Raw genomic sequence first — 12,693 nt, 5'->3', positions numbered from 1 at the left:
AGCAAATTTACCCAGGGAAACCAGATGGATAAATTAATGGGGTTTTTTTCCTGCTGTATAGTTGCACTGTAAGACAGAAACCTCTTTGGAACCTGTCTGATAAATGTTGGTGCAGGGCTTTCTTAATGGCCATTTTCAAACTCTGGAATTATCTGCTGAGGGAGGCTAGGTTAACTTCTATTAGTGGTAGTTACCCAAAGGATCCTTTTTTGGGATGAGATATAAATGAGATAAGTCAATAGGCATCCTGACACCTTTTTTCCAGCAATCTTGCTCACTTAAACCATTTTTTAATTTTTTTTTTAGTAATACTACATGTGATTTCATAAAAACTGGGTCCTCCATAAGTTTATTAAACATTTGTTTTTTAATTTGTTTGAAAATGGTTAAATAACTTTGTTATTTAGCATGTGAGAGGAAAATCTACATTTGCGTATCCGGGGCTTTTCTATCCATCATAGTGGATGCTTTGGCTTCTTGGATCAGAAAACAATTCCTTACCTTCCTGCAGTGGCGTTTAGTTGACATCTGGCTATCTGCCAGAGATAGGTTGGGAAGACTCCAGACCAAATCAGAGAACAGTATCCATTCATTGGACAAGGAATTGTTTTTTTTTTAAACAAGCTGTCATCTAGATAATAACTACTTTATCAGGAATTTATTTTACTGAGCCATTTTAAATCATGGCGCTGGCACCTTTCTTCATAATGATGTGTGTCTGAACCAATGCAGTTGAATAGAGATGAATACAGCCTTCCTTGGTCTGCAACCTATTTGCTTTCCAGGCCTTAAGAGATTTTGGAGGTGGTGCTTTTATGCACTGAGCACAATACAAATATATATATATGGGTGTCTAGCAAAGCAAAATAGTCATTTCCACATGGAGACTGCACATATTGTATGGCCAGCTACTGCAGGGGTGGGGAACCATGGTGAGGTGAGAGGGCAGTATCCCCTCCCCCAACATGGGACTGATGACGTCAGGGTGTGACTACATCTCCTGATGTTGCAGTGTCAGGTAAAACAGTTCCATTCTGTGCTTTGGCTCAGAATCTGGCTCTGTTCTCCTGCTCCTCTCTGAATGAAGAACAGAGAGAGAGAGAGCAAAGTGTTAGCAGAACAGAATGAAAATGCTTTGTTCATGGTTATTTAGTTTGAAAATCCAATCCATTTACATGAAAAATGTGTAAGGGGACTCCATCCCTAACCCTAATACTCCTCAACATATTGGAGCTCTTCAAAATGGGAGAGGCCGTGATGCACCACTTGCCTCCAGGCTGAACGGTCAGATGTCAAGGTTTCCCATCTGTTGAGGTCCATTCCTAAGGCCTTCAGATCCTGCTTGCAGATATCCTTTTATCACAGCTGTGGTCTCCCTCTGGGGCGATTTCCCTGCACTAATTCTCCATACAGGAGATCTTTTCGAGTCTGACTATTAGCCATTCTCACAACATGCCCGAGCCAACGTAGACATTGCTCAGGAATGTATACATGCTAAAAATTCCAGCTCGTTCTAGGACTGCTCTATTTGGAACTTTGTCCTGCCAGGTGACAACACATATGGAATGTGTTCAGCTTCCTCTCCTGCCATGCACAAAGGGTCCAGGACTCACTGCAGTACAGGAGTGTACTCAGGACACAGGCTCTATAGACCTGGATCCTGGTATATGCCATCAACTTCTTATTAAGCCATACTCTCTTTGTGAGTCCAGAGAACATGGTAGCTGCTTTGCCAATGTGTTTATCCAGCTCGATGTCTAGGGAGAGGGTGATTTGTGTTTTCATCAGGCTGATTGTTAATCCAAAGTCTTGGCAGGCCTTGCTGAAACGATTCATGAGTTGTTGGAGATCTTCAGCAGAGTGGGCAACAATGGCTGCATCATCGGCAAAGAGGAAGTCCTGCATGCATTTCAGCTGGACTTTGGTCTTTACTCTCAATCTAGAGAGATTAAAGAACTTTCCATCTGATCTAGTCCGGAGAGAGACACCTTCTGGTGCGGTTCCAAAAGTGTGCTTCAGCATGACAGCAAAAAGATCCCAAACAGGGTCGGTGCGAGGACACAGCCCTGTTTCACTCTGCTTCAGATGTCAAAGGGATCTGATGTTGAGCCATCAAAAACTACAGTGCCCTTCATTTCCTTATGAAAGGACCTGATGATGTTAAGGAGTCGAAGTGGACATCCAGTCTTGGGAAGTATTTTAAAAAGGTCATCCCTGCTAACCAAATCAAAGGCCTTTGTTAGATCTATGAAGGCCCCAAAAAGTGACTGTTGTTGTTCCCTACATTTCTTCTGCAGCTATCAGAGGGAGAATACCATGTCAGTGGTGGACCTGTTAGTTTGAAATCCACACTGTGATTCTGGATAGACTGTCTGAAAGCACCTGGAGTCTTTCCAGCACAACACAGGCATGCAGCTTCCCTACAACGCTGAGAAGAGAGATGCCACTGTAATTATTGCAGTTGCCCCATCTCCTTTGTTCTTATACAGTGTGACAATGTTTGCATCCTTCATGTCTTGTGGTACTTTACCTTCCCTCCAGCAAAGACAAAAGATTTCATACAGCTCATTGGTGATTATCTCTTTACAGCACTTCAGCAGGGATGTTATCCTTCCCAGGTGCCTTGTCGGAGGTGAGGGAATCCAAGGCTGCTTTTATTTCTGCTAAAGTTGGTTCACTTTCCATCTGCTTTGCTTGGTCCTGGATGATCACGCCTGTAGCAAACTTCAAGGGAGCAGATTTCTTCTGTATTGGACCTAAAGCCTGCTTTATACCATCATACATTCCCTTGATGTTACCTGTGTCCGCTGCTATCTGTATCTGAGAGCAGAGCTGAAGCCAATAATTGTTGCAACATCTCCTGGCAGCCTGTTGGACATTGCTATGAGCAAGTCTAAGAGCCTGCAAGTTGTACTCAATAGGATAGGCTTTGTATGCTGCTAGAGCTCTCTTCTTATCCTCAATGGCTGGCATCAGCTCCTCTGAATGGGCTTCAAACCAGTCTGCCATCTTTTTGGTCTTCTTGCCAAATGTGGACAGGGTGGTGTTATACACAGTGTTCTTGAAATGTTCCCATTGTTCATGTGCCTTTGCATCAGCCAGGCCTGGAAGGGTTTCCTCAAGCACTTGGGTGAATTGCTCCACTTTTCTTTGATCACGAGTCTTGCTGATGTCAATATGTGTTCTTCCTTCCTTTTTCATGTGATACAATCTCTTTGTTCGCAGTTTTACTCTACTACACACCAGGGAGTGATCAGTATCGCAATCAGCAATCTGGTAACTGCGTGTGATAGTAATACTAGGAAGGCTAGAATGTCTAGTGAGGATCAAATCGAGCTGATGCTAATGCTTTGATCTTGGATGTCTCCAGGAAACTTTGTGTTGAAGCTTCGTATTAAAGAATATTGAGGCCTTATTGCCAAAGTAAAGTAACTAACTGCAGGTAATTACATTGCTTTACAGTATTTCATTACTTATAGTCTCTAGGAAGAGATGTGAGAATTGGAATTTGCTCAGCCAGCTTTCCCCTGATTGGAATTTAGCCAGTGTTTTTAAAGCTGGCTGAACCTTCTCCAGCTTCTTTCCCCCTCATATTTTCCCTCAGTTTTCCACACTGAGTGTGATGGTGGACCACCACCGATCACACCTAGAAGTGGTCACACATTGCTTAGCTGACATCCAGCACTTACCATCAGTGGTGATTTTGGACAGAATGAATAGTCACTCAATTCCATGTTCTCATTTGTGTAAGTTGACTCAACATGAGATTCCTTGATGAGACATTTAACACCGTGCAGGGTTCCTTAGTTCTAGTCAAGGGTGAGGTGAAGAATTCTTATTTTCCCCTCAAAACCCCTATACTTTGTGAAGAACATCACTACTGTCTTCTATCCTTGACAGCAAAGCACACATAAAAACAGAGTAAATGTTCCAGAATGACTGGAAGATTTTGTAGGAATTCAGCAAGGACGATTTGGTGCTTTAAATTCATTCATTCATTCATTCATTCATTCATTCATTCATTCATTCATTCATTCATTCATTCATTCATTCATTCTTTTTCTTTCTTTCTTTCTTTCTTTCTTTCTTTCTTTCTTTCTTTCTTTCTTACTTACTTACTTACTTACTTACTTACTTACTTACTTACTTACTTACTTACTTACTTACTTACTTACTTACTTACTTACTTACTTACTTACTTACTTACTTACTTACAAGGAAAAGCAAAGCACACAGGTAGAGAAAAGAATATGTCCAAATGGAAATCTAAAACCAAATTACCCAGATTTTTAAAAAGGAATCAGAAAGGCTAGAAATTCAAGAACAATAACAACAATTTCATTTTTAGAAAATCCTTTCTGGAAGGTATAATCTTGATGCCCAAGAGGATCTATAGATGGCACCTCCCAAAGAACTGTGACTTCTAAGAAGCACTGCTGTTGCTGCTCCTCCTCCTCCTCCTTTTTCTTCCAAATCAACAACAGGAAGCAACGGGAAATAGGGAAGCTGGAGGAACAGAGGGTGCCACCAAATCACTCGAAATCCCTTCTTTGGAGAGAGGAAGTCCACTGATTTGGGTTTCCAGGATGTTGCTCTAGTCACGAAAGCACACAACTCTATATGTATTGATGAGCAGTCCTCAGTCCATTGATAAACAGAAAGTGGGTATTCGTTCTTCCAGTTTTGCCATACCGATCATTTAGAAATGAAAATCCATTTCCTTTCATTATTGATTAACTTCCATGAGACAAATGCTTTAACAAAATATGTATATCTTCAAAATTCAAAGATTATTCCTATGCTTCAAATTATTTTTAAAAAGCACCAGTCAGTTTAGTTTTGGTCTATTCTTGCAATCTGTACAATTACAAAAGAGCTACATTTTGTGCAAAATTTAACATTATTACCTACTGGATGGTTCAATGAGTTGGTGTAGCAGCCTGTAGAGCCAGAGGTTCGGAATTTGATTTCCCACTGTGCTGCTCAGGAGAAGAGCTATCCTATGTAGCCTTGGCCCACAAGGAGGAATCAACATGATGGGCACATAATTATTAATTATTACCTACTAGGGCAGTTTTTACACATAGCATCATTTTGCCAATAAATTTTATTAAGAATGACAGGAAATTCCTCACTATTCTCACCAGCAAGGAGAAAAATGGCCCCTGCTACAGCAAGGGTGAGGAAACGTGGTGTGGCGGGGCAGGAAAAGACAAGCGAGAATTTACTATAAGCAGAGCCAGCCTATGTGGCCTTGGGTAAACAGCACAATCCCAGGGTGCCTCCAGAAGAAGAGAATGGTAAACCACTTCTGGGTATTCCCTACCTGGAAAACTGTGAAAAGGGTCACCATAAGTCAGAACTGACTTGGTGGCACATGGTTATTATTATTAGTGCTAATGAACAAATGGTGCCAGTCCTCTACTCACTGGTGATAGCAAAATATACCAATTCCTATATCTGCACAAGAAGCACTTCAGATTGGTGTGCATAAAGGAGCATCTCGTGGTCATAACATTTGACCCGCTTTCTGAAGGACTGTCTGTCTCATGCATAAAACAGTAAAATAAAATAAAATAAATCATGGCCTTTAATGTCGTCACAATCCTGCATCCTTCCATATCCCATTTCAGCACTAACTTTTCCAGTAGGTAACTATTAACCTGAATCATCATCAAGCAGCTTCCTGACAGTCAAGGGCAGAGTGGCGAGACAAATGGCAATGAATCCAAGTATGAGATTTCATTCCGAGTCTTGTGCAGTAGCTGAGCATTAGGAAATGAAGGTCACATTGCATCCAGTATCTGATTACCTGGGTGTCTCTTTACTTGACCACCACTTTCAAAGATATTATAACCTGAAGGCCTTTTGGATGTATGGTGATAGGTCTATTTGCTCAGTTCTAAGCCTCGTATAATTGATTCAATTGAATTGTTGTTGTTCAGTCGTTTAGTCATGTCTGACTCTTCATGACCCCATGGACTAGAGCACACCAGGCCATTCTGTCTTCCACTGCCTCCCGGAGTTGGTCAAATTCATGTTGGTAGCTTCGATGACAGTGTCCAACCATCTTGTCCTCTGTCATCCCCTTCCCCTCTTGCTTTCACACTTTCCTAACATCAGGGTCTTTTCCAGGGAGTCTTCTATGCAAAGCGTGTGAAATGAGTGAAAGTTTGTTGTTTTGTATGCTTTTTAACCTCTTAAGGGGATTGTGTCCTAAACCCTGGGGCATGCTTTTCAAGATCTTTTGTTCTACATCATTTTTATGAAATGGCTGAAAAATATGTGGATAACTTCCGAACCCCTGTCTTGAAGGACAGAGAGCTAGAAAGAGGATGAGAGAGGAGGACAGATAAACATTGCTCCGATAAATTTTGGATCACCTTGATGTGAAGATGACCACAATATTCGTTTCCACTTGAAAATGAGCATCACAATTAAAGAGCTGAAGATATGTTAAAAGTTGGACGAGATGGAGCATTTGTCAACCTCATCAGGGAAGGCAACCTTTAGCCCTCCTCCAGACATTTTGCCAGCAACCCTACCAGCAGGTCTCAGCAGCAGAGTCCAGACTTGCACACTGCTTCCAATATGGCTGCTGCCTCTTAAGTAGGACTGGCTGTTTAGATGAGAGAGTGCATGTATTACATCCCTCCAAGTCTTTTCATGGTCACATGTGGCAAGGAAGCAAGAACATCATTTCTTTCTGGAAGACATTGGCTCTGTATCTCACATGGTTTCAGTACTCTGATGTTTGCTATGTGTCCATTCATAATAAATGTCAGCCTCAAAGAACACTGCAAAATTTATCCACAGATAGGTTAAATACACACACAGGAATCCAATTCTGGAAGCACTTGACCTTATTTTGGTGAGTTGCTCAGAGGTGGAGTGTGCTAGAGCTTTCTGGCTGAGATTCCCAGGTACCTCTCTGCAGTACAGATGCCACAACTCCATAGGATGGAACTCTTGACATAAAAATGGGACCGGACTGCTGTCATTGCTGCACATTGGTCATATCCGTCACCGATATGACCAATGTGAAGCAATGGCAACAGCACTGAGAGATCAGTGAAGTAAATCCAAAATAATTCAGGAAGGTAGGCATGTAGAATTTTACTTTTCTTAGTCTCTCTCTTTGTTGAGGCCCTGATACCTCTGGTCTTGGATAAGTGAGTTGTCATTGTGCTCAGGCCCTTAATGGCATGCTAATCATGTTTTGAGCAACCAAGGAGGATATTAGACTCCTTCTTTATCAACCAAAGAATTATCATCCTTCCCTACATGGGTTTCAGCAATTCCCTTCAGAGTGCTAGCATTCAATAGATAGGGGCTTGCCAGCGATGCTGATCCCACACAGAATTTTACAGTGATAGGGCTGCAGCCCGGTTCCCCTTAGACAGAAACACAACTGTCAGTTAATAAAAAAGCATAACAGATCCCTGTAGCACCTTTGAGCCTCAGGTGATTGTGCTGTTGTAGAATACACGTAATCTCATCAGATGCCCAAAGTGTTATCCTGAGTCCTACATAAGTCCTGCAAACTATGAGTTCAAAGGAAACTGACATAGTGATTATCACTGTCACAGAGCATTGCTGCTTTTGGTACAGAAATGCAAGACAAATGACACGGGCCACCCATGTTACTAAGTTACAGCCCACATTTGTTATTCCTTCAGAGCAGCAATGCAATTCAGTCATGTACATTGGCTAATGTTTTTAGGTTTTACATTTTTTCAGTTTTGCCTTTCCTCAGATGAATTCATGGCCCCACCTAAAATTTTCTCATGTAGAAGAGGAAGAATAATAATAATAATAGCGATGGGCCTAATGCACACCTAAAAAACATCTTAACTTCCTTTAATTTGAACACAGGACTTTTTGGTGATTGTCTAACACTTTGATCATGTAACCACTTTGTTAAGTACTGCATCAGCTTTCCTCAACTTGGTCCCTCTTAAATATGAGCTACTGTGGTAGCTAAACCATATTGTGCCAAGTCTAAGACCAACCATAAGATCACACAATAACATTACAGCCAAAGGTGTTTTTTTTTTTTTTGTCTTCTAACAAGGTTATCCTTCCAGCTAACATAGCCCTTTCAGGGTGTCCCTGTGACATCAGACATGATTTATTATTTATTTATTTATTTAAAATATTCCCATTCCACCTTTCTTCTTAAAAAAGGACTCAAGGTGACATGAGAAGGAAGCCTTGCTGTCTTCCAAATGAGTTAGATTAGATTAGGCATCCTTCAGTCTCGAGAGACTATGGTAACATGCTCTGTATGGAGGACTTGGAACAGCATCTAATGCAGATGAGAAGGCCAATTTGAGAGTGGCAATCCCTTCCACACTGAAGACAAATACAATCTGTCCTCTGTCCAGCTCCCTGATTTTTCTGGTTTCGGGACTGCCTCTTTGCCTCAGCCTGCTGGACAAGTGCCTCTTAAAAACGGGAGATGCCAAGATACATTGCCTGCCTCCAGGCTGAATGCTCAGATGTCAAGGTTTACCATCTGTTGAGGTCCAAATGAGTTACAAGACTAGTTTGCCAAAAAGCAGATTGAGGCAGGTTTTGGTTTGCCTAAATGGGCAATGTTTTCCTCTTGTTGTTTAGCCGTTAAGTCGTGTCCAACTCTTCGTGACCTCATGGACCAGAGCATGCCAGGCCCTCTTGCCTTCCACTGCCTCTCAGAGTTGGGTCAAATGCATGTTGGTAGTGTCGATGACACTGTCCAGCCACCTCATCCTCTGTCGTCCCCTTCCCCTCTTCCCTTCACACTTTCCCAACATCAGGTCTTTTCCAGGGAGTCTTCTCTTCTCATGAGATGGCCAAAGTATTGGAGCCTCAGCTTCAGGATCTGTCCTTCCAGTGAACACTCAGGGTTGATTTCCTTTAGAATTGATAGGTTTGATCTCCTTGCAGACCAGGGGACTCTCAAAAGTCTCCTCCAGCACCACAATTCAAGAGCATCAATTCTACGGTGGTCAGCCTTCTTTATGGTCCAGCTCTCACTTCCATACAACACTACTGAAAAAACCACAGCTTTGACAATGCAGACCTCTGTCGGCAAGGTGATGTCTCTGCTTTTTAAGATGCTGTCAAGGTTTGTCATTGCTTTCCTCCCAATAGGCAGGTGCCTTTTAATTTCGTGGCTGCTGTCACCATCTGCAGTGATCATGGAGCCAAAGAAAGGAAAAATCTGTCGTTCCTTCCATACCTTCCCCTTCTATTTGCCAGGAGGTGATGGGACCAGTGGCCATGATCTTAGTTTTTTTGATGTTGAGCTTCAGACCATATTTTGTGCTCTCCTCTTTCACCCTCATTATGAGGTTCTTTAATTCCTCTTCACTTTCTGCCATCAGAGTGGTATCATCTGCATATCGGAGGTTGTTGATATTTCTTCCAGCAGTCTTAATTCCGGTTTAGGATTCATCCAGTCCTGCCTTTCACATGATGTATTCTGCATATGTTAAATAAGCAGGGAGACAATATACAGCCTTGTTGTACTCCTTTCCCAATTTTAAACCAATCAGTTCTTCCATATCCAGTTCTAATTGTTGCTTCCTGTCCCACATATAGATTTCTCAGGAGATAGATAAGGTGGACAAGCACTCCCATTTCTTTAAGAACTTGCCATAGCTGGCTGTGGTCCATACAGGCTTTTGCCTAGTCAATGAAGCAGAAGTAGATGTTTTTCTGGAACTCTCTGGCTTTCTCCATAAACCAGTGCATGTTAGCAATTTGGTCTCAAGTTCCTCTGCCTCTTCGAAATCCAGCTTGTACTTCTGGGAGTTCTCGCTCCACATACTGCTGAAGCCTACCTTGTAAGATTTTGAACATAACCTTGCTAGCGTGTGAAATGAGTGCAATTGTACAGTAGTTGGAGCATTCTTTGGCACTGCCCCCCTTTGGTATTGGGATGTAGACTGATCTTTTTCAATCCTCCGGCCACTGCTGAGTTTTCCAAACTTGCTGGCATACTGAGTGTAGCACTTTAACAGATTTAAGATTTTAAATAGTTCAACTGGAATGCCATCACCTCCACAGGCCTTGTTGTTAGCCAGGCTTTCTGAGGCCCACTTGACTTCACTCTCCAGGATATTTGCCTCAATGTTAGCAATCACACTATCTGGGTTGTCCGGACATCCAGATCTTTCTAGTATAATTCCTCTGTGTATTCTTGCCACTTTTTCTTGATGTGTTCGGCTTCTGTGAGGTCCCCACCATTTTTGTCCTTTATCATGTCCATCTTTGCACAAAATCTTCCTTTAACATATCCAGTTTTCTTGAACAGATCTCTGGTTTTTCCCTTTCTATTATTTTCCTCTATTTCTTTGCACTGTTCATTAAAGAAGGCCCTCTTGTCTCTCCTTGCTATTCTCTGGAAGTCTGCATTCAATTTTCTGTAACTTTCCTTATCTCCCTTACATTATGTTTCCCTTGTCTTCTCTGCTACAGCCACTTTGCTTTCTTGCATTTTCTTTTCTTCAGGATGTTTTTTTGTTTTGTTGCTGCCTCCTGTACACTGTTACGAGCCTCCATCCATAGTTCTTCAGGCACTCTGTCCACCAAATCTAGTTCCTTCAATCTGTTCTTCATTTCCACTGTGTATTCATATGGGATCTCTTGTCTACCCAACTGGGTTTGTGCCAACAGATTTTTGGCTACTTCAGAGGCTCTGACATTAGTGCCCTTCCAAGTGGAGTGCCTTGTTATTGTTATTAGTGGTGCTGCGGGCTAAACTGCAGAAGTCTCTGTGCTGCAGGGTCAGAAGACCAGCAGTCGTAAGATCAAATCCACACAACGGTGTGAGCTCCCATCGCTTTCTCCCAGCTCCTTGCCAACCTAGCAATTCGAAAGCATGCAAATGTAAGTAGATAAATAGGTACCATCTCGGTGGGAGGTAAAACGGCGTTCCCTAGTCACGCTGACCACGTGACAATGGAAACTGTCTTCGGACAAGCGCTGGCTCTACGGCTTGAAAATGGGATGAGCACCGTCCCCTAGAATCGGACACAACTGGACTAAAAAAAATGTCAAGGGGAACCTTTACTTTGTACCAGACTAGCCCAGTGGTTTTTCCTACTTTCTTCAGTTTAATCTTGAGTTTTGCTACAAGAAGCTTATGGTCATAGCCACAATCAGCTCCAGGTCTTGTTTTTGCTGACTGTATAGAGCTTCTCCATCTTTGGCTGCAGAGAACATAATCAGTCTGATTTTGGTATTGCCCATCTGGTGATATCCATGTCTCTTGTGTTGTTGGAAAAGAGTGTTTGTGATGACCAGCTTGTTCTCTTGACAAAATTCAATTAGCCTTTGCCCTGCTTTGTTTTGAACTCCAAGGCCAAACTTCCCTGTTGTTCCTTTTATCTATTGACTCCTTACTTTAGTATTCCAGTCCCCTAAAATGAGAAGAACGTCTTTCTTTGGTGTCAGTTCTAGAAGGTGTTGTAAATCTTCATAGAATTGGTCGATTTCAGCCTCTTCAGCATCAATGGTTGGTGCATAAACTTGGATTACTGTGATGTTGAAAGGTCTGCCTTTGATTCGTATTGAAATCATTCTATCATTTTTGAGATTTATCCCAGTACAGCTTTTCCCAGTCTTTTGTTAACTGTGAGGGCTACTCCATTTCTTCTACGGGATTCTTGTCCAAAATAGTCGATACAATAATTGTCTGAACTGAATTCAACCATTCCCATCCATTTTAGTTCACTGACACCCAGGATGTCAATGTTTCTTCTTGCCATCTCCTGTTTGACCACATCCAGCTGACCAAGGTTCATAAATCTTACATTCCAGGTTCCTATGCAGTATTTTTCTTTGCAGCATCGGACTTTCCTTTCAGTTTCACTTCCAGGCATATCCACAGCTGAGTGTCCTTTCAGCTTTGGCCCAACCACTTCATTAACTCTGGAGCTACTTGTACTTGTCCTCCGCTCTTCCTCAGTAGCATGTTGGGTTCATTTTCCAGCGTCATATCTTTTAACATTTTGTTTCTGTTCATGGGGTTTTCTTGGCAAAGATACTGAAGTGGCTTGCCAGTTCCTGCTCCAGGTGGATTGCATTTAGTCAGAAATCTCCACTATGACCTGTCTTTCTTGGGTGTCTCTGCACGGCATAGCCCATAACTTCTCTGAATTACTCAAGCCCCTTTGCCACAACAAGGCAGCAATCCGTGAAGTAGTTTTCCTCTTAAAGGTGCATTAATACTAGATACAGAAAAACATGTAATCTAGAGAAATGTTGAGTTCTAAATACAGTGGTGCCTTGACTTAGTTCTGTTTAAAAGGTGCTTGTTTTCAAAGGTGTTCTGTTTAGAAGGTGTTCCCTCCCCCCTCCCTCATTTCCTGCCCCTTTTTTTGACCTAAGTTCATCTTAGGTTAAAAGAAAAAAATTCTCCCCCTAGTGGTAGAGAACGGATTAACCAGCTTTACATTAGTTGCTATGGGAACGAATGCTTTGACGTATGGACCATGCCTTGACATAAGGACAAAAACAGCTGGAACGGATTAATCGGTTTTCAATGCATTCCTATAGGAAATGGTGCTTTGACTTACGAACGTTTTGATTTACGGCCACCATTCCAATACTGATTAAGTTCGTAAGTCAAGGCACCACTGTAGTGGCTTCTATTTCTCCATTCAGTTCAGGCATCAGGACTGGTCACAGATACTTTGCTGTCTG

Source organism: Pogona vitticeps, chromosome 6 (genome assembly GCF_051106095.1).
Source record: "Pogona vitticeps strain Pit_001003342236 chromosome 6, PviZW2.1, whole genome shotgun sequence".
Classification (NCBI taxonomy): domain Eukaryota; kingdom Metazoa; phylum Chordata; class Lepidosauria; order Squamata; family Agamidae; genus Pogona; species Pogona vitticeps.
The sequence above is the reverse complement of the archived record's forward strand: the minus strand, read 5'-3'. Positions refer to the sequence as shown.